This window comes from Lithobates pipiens, unplaced genomic scaffold (genome assembly GCF_037356315.1).
Source record: "Lithobates pipiens isolate NorthernLeopardFrog02 unplaced genomic scaffold, aLitPip1_a1.2 Scaffold_13, whole genome shotgun sequence".
In the NCBI taxonomy this organism is placed as follows: domain Eukaryota; kingdom Metazoa; phylum Chordata; class Amphibia; order Anura; family Ranidae; genus Lithobates; species Lithobates pipiens.
The window spans coordinates 540,719,296-540,725,697 of record NW_027507718.1 but is presented as its reverse complement, the minus strand read 5'-3'; the positions used below and the strand labels follow the sequence as shown (position 1 = coordinate 540,725,697).

At 48.4% G+C, this 6,402-nt stretch overlaps 1 protein-coding gene across 4 annotated transcripts in view; it reads right to left on the bottom strand.

Annotated features, from left to right (window-relative positions):
* Positions 1-977: 977 nt before the first annotated feature.
* The window catches only part of LOC143975771 (pancreatic secretory granule membrane major glycoprotein GP2-like), a 48,898-nt gene continuing 43,473 nt past the window's right edge, over positions 978-6,402 (bottom strand). For all 4 annotated transcript variants that reach the window (XM_077478289.1, XM_077478290.1, XM_077478292.1 and 1 more), the window contains one exon: positions 978-1,066. The gene's annotated coding sequence lies outside the window, so the exon portion shown is untranslated. The remainder of the gene's footprint in view (positions 1,067-6,402) is intronic.

Here is a 6,402-nt window from a genome sequence, read left to right as displayed (position 1 = left end):
AAATGCAGCCTACCAGCTTCCATCAGTGCCACCTCATCAGTGCCTATCAGTGCAGTCTATCAGTGCCCATCAATGCAGCCTCATCAGGCAATTCACACAGGCAGCCAGTTTAATTGCACATTGCGTTGGGGAGAAACCGAAGGAGTTACTTGCCAGCCGGCTCACTTCACATCTGATCTGCACTCCCTCTCCAAACCCCCTTACTTATCTGCACCTGCAGCCTTGACCTTCTCCCGACCATACAGTGGTGCAGGGCCTGAAATTCAGCGGCGATCCCGGCCCTGCCACCTCTCCTGCACCCTGTGGATTACAGCTGCCTCAATGTTAGTGGCATTGTGGGGCGGGGTGGCCCTCAATGTGCAAGCAGTGTTGCCTTAAGGGGCAACTGTTTTGGACCCCAAAACAGTGACTGGGCCTGGGGATTTGTCCCACATTAAAGACAGCTCTGGCGCCACCCCTCTTAAAGTGCCGCCTGGTTCCCATGGACCCAGCGGGACCCATGGTAGGGGCCCCGTAGACAGCAGTCTGCTCCCTTGATGAGGAAGAGATATATAGGAAATGCTTAATAAGGAGTGAGGGCCAAACAAATGGGGTCCAGAATGAAGGGTCTGACTGAGCACCCACTAAGTATCACAGCGAGGGATTGGGGTCTTTCCTGCACTCTGATTGTCCAATCTCTTCACTCCTTGAAGACACACTGAGGAGAGATGAAAATATTTTATGTGTCTTTTACTTGTTGGACATAACCCCATCCACAATGGGACAACCCATGAAAACAAGGATCACAGGGTGGTAGAGATGGTACTGAGGGGGCAGAAGGGAGAGGCTCCATCCTATTGGCTGTGGGCAGCTTCTGGAATTGAAGCACAGAGACCTGGTTTGGATTCTGACCAAACTGCTGGGAATTTCTATACAACACTCCAGCTGTGATGGCGTCCCATAACCAGAACTCATTATACAGAATAATGTAGACGTAGAAGGGTATAAGTACACTTTATTAGACATTTTATTGGTTGTTAAAAAAAAGTCGTCTTTTGTTCAGTAAATGTTCACAACGATGGAGAACCTGCAGTAGGAGAAAAGAAGGAAGTCACTTAAACATTCATTATCAGAGGACAAACACTGCACTACTGCTATGTCAGAATTACTCAAGTGACTTATAGAAACCCAATCACACTACATATGATCATTTATCATACCTCGGCACATTGCATGATGCAACCTGTAGAGGGCCCAAGCCAGCATCTCTGGAGACACTATATCAGAAGTTCTGGTGACCCCATTATGGCTCCTCAGGAAACCCTATATCAGGACTTCTGGAGACCCTATAAGAGCACTTCTGGAGAACCCATTAAAGCACCTCTGGAAATCCCATTATGCACCCCGGGAGAATCTATTTCAGCACCTCTTTGACCCCAATATGGCACCCCTGGAGATCCTATATCAAGACATCTGCTGACCCCATTATGGCACCTCTGGAGACCCTATATCAGGACTTCTGGTGACCCCATTAGGGCATCTCTAGAGGACCTATAACAGCACCTCTTTTACCTCATTATGGCACCTCTGGAGACCCTATATCAGCACTTCTGGAGACCCCTATTACAGACCCTATACTAAGACTGCTGGTGACACCATTATGGTACCTCTGGAGACCCCGTTACAGGCCCTATATCAGGACTTCTGGTAATACCATTGTGGCACGTCTGGAGACCCTAAATCAGGACTTATAGTGACCCCATTATGGCACCTCTGGAGACCCTATATCAGGACTTCTGGTGAATCCATTAGGGCACCTCTTGAGAACCTATATCAGCACATTTTTGACCTCATGATGGCAACTCTGGAGACTCTATATCAGCACAATTAGAGACCCCATGACAGCACCTCTAGAGATCCCATATTATCACCTCTATTGACCTCATTATTGCACCTCTGGAGACCCTATATTAGCACCTCTAGTGACCCCATTAGATCACTTTTGGAGACCCTATTACAACATTTATGGAAACCCTATATGAAGACTTCTAGTGACCCCATTGTGGCACCTCTGGTGACCCCATTAGAACACCCATGGAGACCCTATATCAGCATGTCTATAGACCCCATTAAAGCACCCTTTATCATAACATTTGGTGACCCTATTATGGTGCCTCTGGAGACCAGATCTTCAGAGACCAGATCTTCAGAGACCAGATCTTCAGAGAGAGACATTCAGTGAAGGGCACTAGCTATTAAAAACAAGTCTTAGCCAAGCTTGTGGTAAGGCTGGGTGGAGATTTCCTCGAAGGGGACAACCTAACCAATGCAGCCATGAATATGAAATGCCCCATGATGCGTGATAAAGACAAAGTCACCAAAATGACCATTGTCTCAGAAACTTAGGTGCCCAAGGCTCTACCCTCAAGTGCCCACCACCCCCAGGCTCTGCTAGGTCTCAGGTGCCTTCTGCCACCCCCCCCCCCCGTACAGGGGACCCTATTACAGCACCTATGGAGACTCTTTATCAGTCATTTTGGTGACCCCAATATGGCACCTCTGGAGACCCTATATCAACCCCTCTGGAGACTGTATACCAACAATTGTAGAAACTATATAATGGCACCTCTAGAGACCATATATCATCACCTCTAGTGACCCCATTATGACAGCTCTGGGGACCTCATATTAGTACCTCTGGATAACCTACATCAAACCCTCCAGTGACCCCATTATGGCACCTCTAAGGACCTCATTATGGCACCTCTGTAGACCCTATATCAGCACCTCTTGGCCTCACAATACCAGAACTTCTGAAGTCCCTATAAAAGCATATATATATATATAGAGAACACCTACATTGCCTCTGGAGACTGCATTATATCACCCCTGGTGTACCCCAACCCGCACTCCTTGAGATCCTATAACAGCATATATGGTAAACCCATACTGACACTTTTGGAAACATCATACAAGCCCTGCACTACTGCTATCTCAGAGCGTTTTGGGGATGTATAGAAGCCTGATCACACTACTTGTATCAGTAGAGGTTAATTGATAAGAGTTCTAAAAAATACATTTACAAATGGAACACAAAGCTCCCTCAAGGGGGGTTTCACAAGCATAATATCATAGAGATTCTTATTCTCGCCACTCACATTATAATTTGACTGTACAGTTTCTATCAGATATACCCATGTACTGTGTGTGTCTGCCTGACTGGATACTATCACAAAAAACACACCCAAAGCTCAGGTATGAATGTGCAAATCCAAGTGCAAAAACAGAGCACTAGTGCTCTGATGAGACAGCAAGGGGGTTAGATAGAGACTTATGGATATGCAAGGCTGCCCCCTTCTGGAGACTTATGAATATGCTTTTTAATACAGTTTTCACAAGAGTGCAATATTGTTTCTTCATTACAATTTCAATACATGTTTTATAAATGCTACACTGAGATAGAAGAGCTTTTCTCTCTCTTTGTTTCTTTTTTCTATTACACTGATTGGATAATCTTAAGCAAATTGTATAATGCAGCTGGTGTAAGGCTGACCATAGTGTTAGGTTTTTTCCAATCAGATAGCTGGTAGATTCTTCCATGAACACAGATGGGGTGATAGGAGAAATCCCCCACCACTGGGGCATTGTATTCTGATAGACGTGCCTGCCGCTGTCAGAATACAATGATCAGTGCTTACAGCTGATTTTAAAGCTCATCAGAACATTTTATGGCATGAGCCTTCAACAGAAGTTGATGCAATAATCAGGAAGTCCCATATTGATACCTAAACCTCTAGAGACCAAATACCAGAACCACTGGAAACCCCAAACTGGAACTGCTGGAAACACCATATCCGCACCTCGGGAAACCCTATACTGGAGTCTTCATAATGGCACCACTAAGTACCCTATATCAGCACTTCTGGAGACACCTTATCCACAACTCTGGAGACCCCATATTGTAAACAATGGCACCTATGTAGATCCCATACCAGCACCTATGGAATCCATAGAAACACCATATAGCACCACAGAGATCCCATAAAAGCCCCTCTAGGAACTCTATACTGACAACTCTGGAGACTCCATAATGACACATTTGAGGACCCTATTTAAGTACTTCTAGAGACCTCATTACAGTACATCTGGAGGACCCATAATGGTCATAATCTGGAGACCTCATATCAACACCTGTAGAGACCACAATTGGGCACCTCTGGGGGCCCCATACCAGCACCTCTAAAGACCCCATAACTGCTAAAACTGACACCTAATAATAGCACCTCTGAAGTCCCTGTAACAGTATTTCTTGAGATCCTATATGACTCTTCTGGGGACCTCATACTTACAACTTTGTAGGCACCATTTGGCATTTCTAGAAACCCTATTCTAGTTCCTCTGGAACACACAATGACCCCTCTTGAGAACTGAAACAAACTCTATAGAGACCCTTTGGAGGCCTTATACTGACACTTCTGGAAAACCCATATCAATACTGATACCTTTAAATATGCCACACAACCACTTCTGGAAACTCAGTACTTAAACTTCTGGAGACTTTGTATTGACACCACTGGAGCCCACAAAAAAATCCCCTCTAGAGACCCCAAACTGGAACCGCTGCAGACCCCATATCAGTACCTCTTGATACCCCATTATGGCAATCCTTGAGGCCCCTAGAGACCCCTTATTTGCAGCTCTGGAGACCACATAACGGCCATATTGGTACCTCTAAAGAGACCCCATTGTGGTACCTCTGGAGTCCCCAAATCAGCAACACTGGAGACTCTATACTGACAACTGTAGAGACTTTATAATGGCACCTCTGAAGACCCCATATGAGCACTCTGGAGACCCCAAGAAAGCACCTCTAAAGACTCCAAACTGGAACCTCTGGTGATCCCAAATCAGTATCTCTGGAAACTCTCAATTGTAGAGACTCTATAATAGCACATCTGTAGACCCCCTAACAGCACCGCTGGAGACCCAATAATGACAACTCTTGAGTAGGCATGAGCTTCGAGTTCGAGTCGAACATTGCCTGTTGGGATCAGGAGTGCACCGCAAAGTTGTGGACCCTAAGGCTGACTGCTGCGGACGGGAGACAGATCCCACCAAGGTTAGAGCGTAAGATTCCCTGGGGCGCGGAGTCTAAGGCCGCGTACACACGGGCGGACTGTTCGCTCAACTTTGTCCTCTGAACAGTGTTTCAGCGGACAGTCCGCTCGTGTGTGGGGCTTCAGCGGACAGTTTCAGCGGACAGTTTGACGAACAAAGTTTTTCGGAAATTCCGAAAAACTGTCCGCTGAAACTTGGTTTGAGCGGACAGTCCGCCCGTGTGTAGGCCACTTTCTAAATGAGCAAACTGTTCCCGCTCGGAGGACAGTCCGCTCATTTTGAGCGCGTGTGCAGGTAGGCGGGGCCCGCGAAGGAGACGTCGCGGGCCCCGCCGCCTGGTATGGACTTAAAGGGGAACCCCGCAGACCCCGACAACCAACGGCCAGGGTTGTCGGGAAGAGGCCCTTGTCCTCATCAACATGGGGACAAGGTGCTTTGGGGTGGGGGGGCCGCGCGGCCCCCCCTTCCCCAAGGCATCCCCCATGTTGAGGGCACACGGCCTGGTACGGCTCGGGAGGGGGGGCGCGCTCGCTCGCCCCCCCTTTCCTGGCCGGCCGGGTAGCGTGCTCGGACAAGGGTCTGTTGTGGACTTTGGGGGGACCCCCACGCCGATTTTTTTCGGCGTTGGGGTTCCCCTTTAAGTCCATACCAGGCGGTGGGGCCCGCGACGTCTCCTTCGCGGGCCCCGCCTACCTGCACACGCGCTCGAAATGAGCGGACTGTTGCCTCGTGTGTGGGCGAGTCCGTTCATTTCAAAAGTTGCGCGGACTTAGTACGACGAACAAAGTTTGCCGTATTTGTCCGCTCAAAAAGTGCCGTGTGTGGGCGTGTTCGTTCATTCAAAAGTTTGAGCGGACTGTTTGACGAACTTAGTTTCGGCAGACAGTCCCCGCGTGTGTACGCGGCCTAAGAGCCAGCAGGCGTTCACCAGAGCCTCTAGTGGTGAGGATGGACTTGGCTGCAACTGGCTCCAGGTCGCGACCCCCAGGGTTCCCCAGCTCGCACCCACAGTAGGCAACAGGAGGATAGGGATAGTGAGTGATAAAACCAAGGTCGGGGCCACAAGCAGACAGGAATAGTCAAGGACACGCCAAAGTCGGTAACGGAACAACAGAAGAGCACACGGCAGGTACCAGGAAGCTAAACACACAAAGGAATACACAATGGTTGATCAGCAGGGTTGGCCTGCAGTGCACAGGTTAATATAGAGTTCTCTGATAGGAGCTAGGGTGCAGTCATGCCAGAGGATGGATTACAAAAGCAGTCAGGTGAGGGTCGGCTGGTCTCTAGAGATGAACACATGGA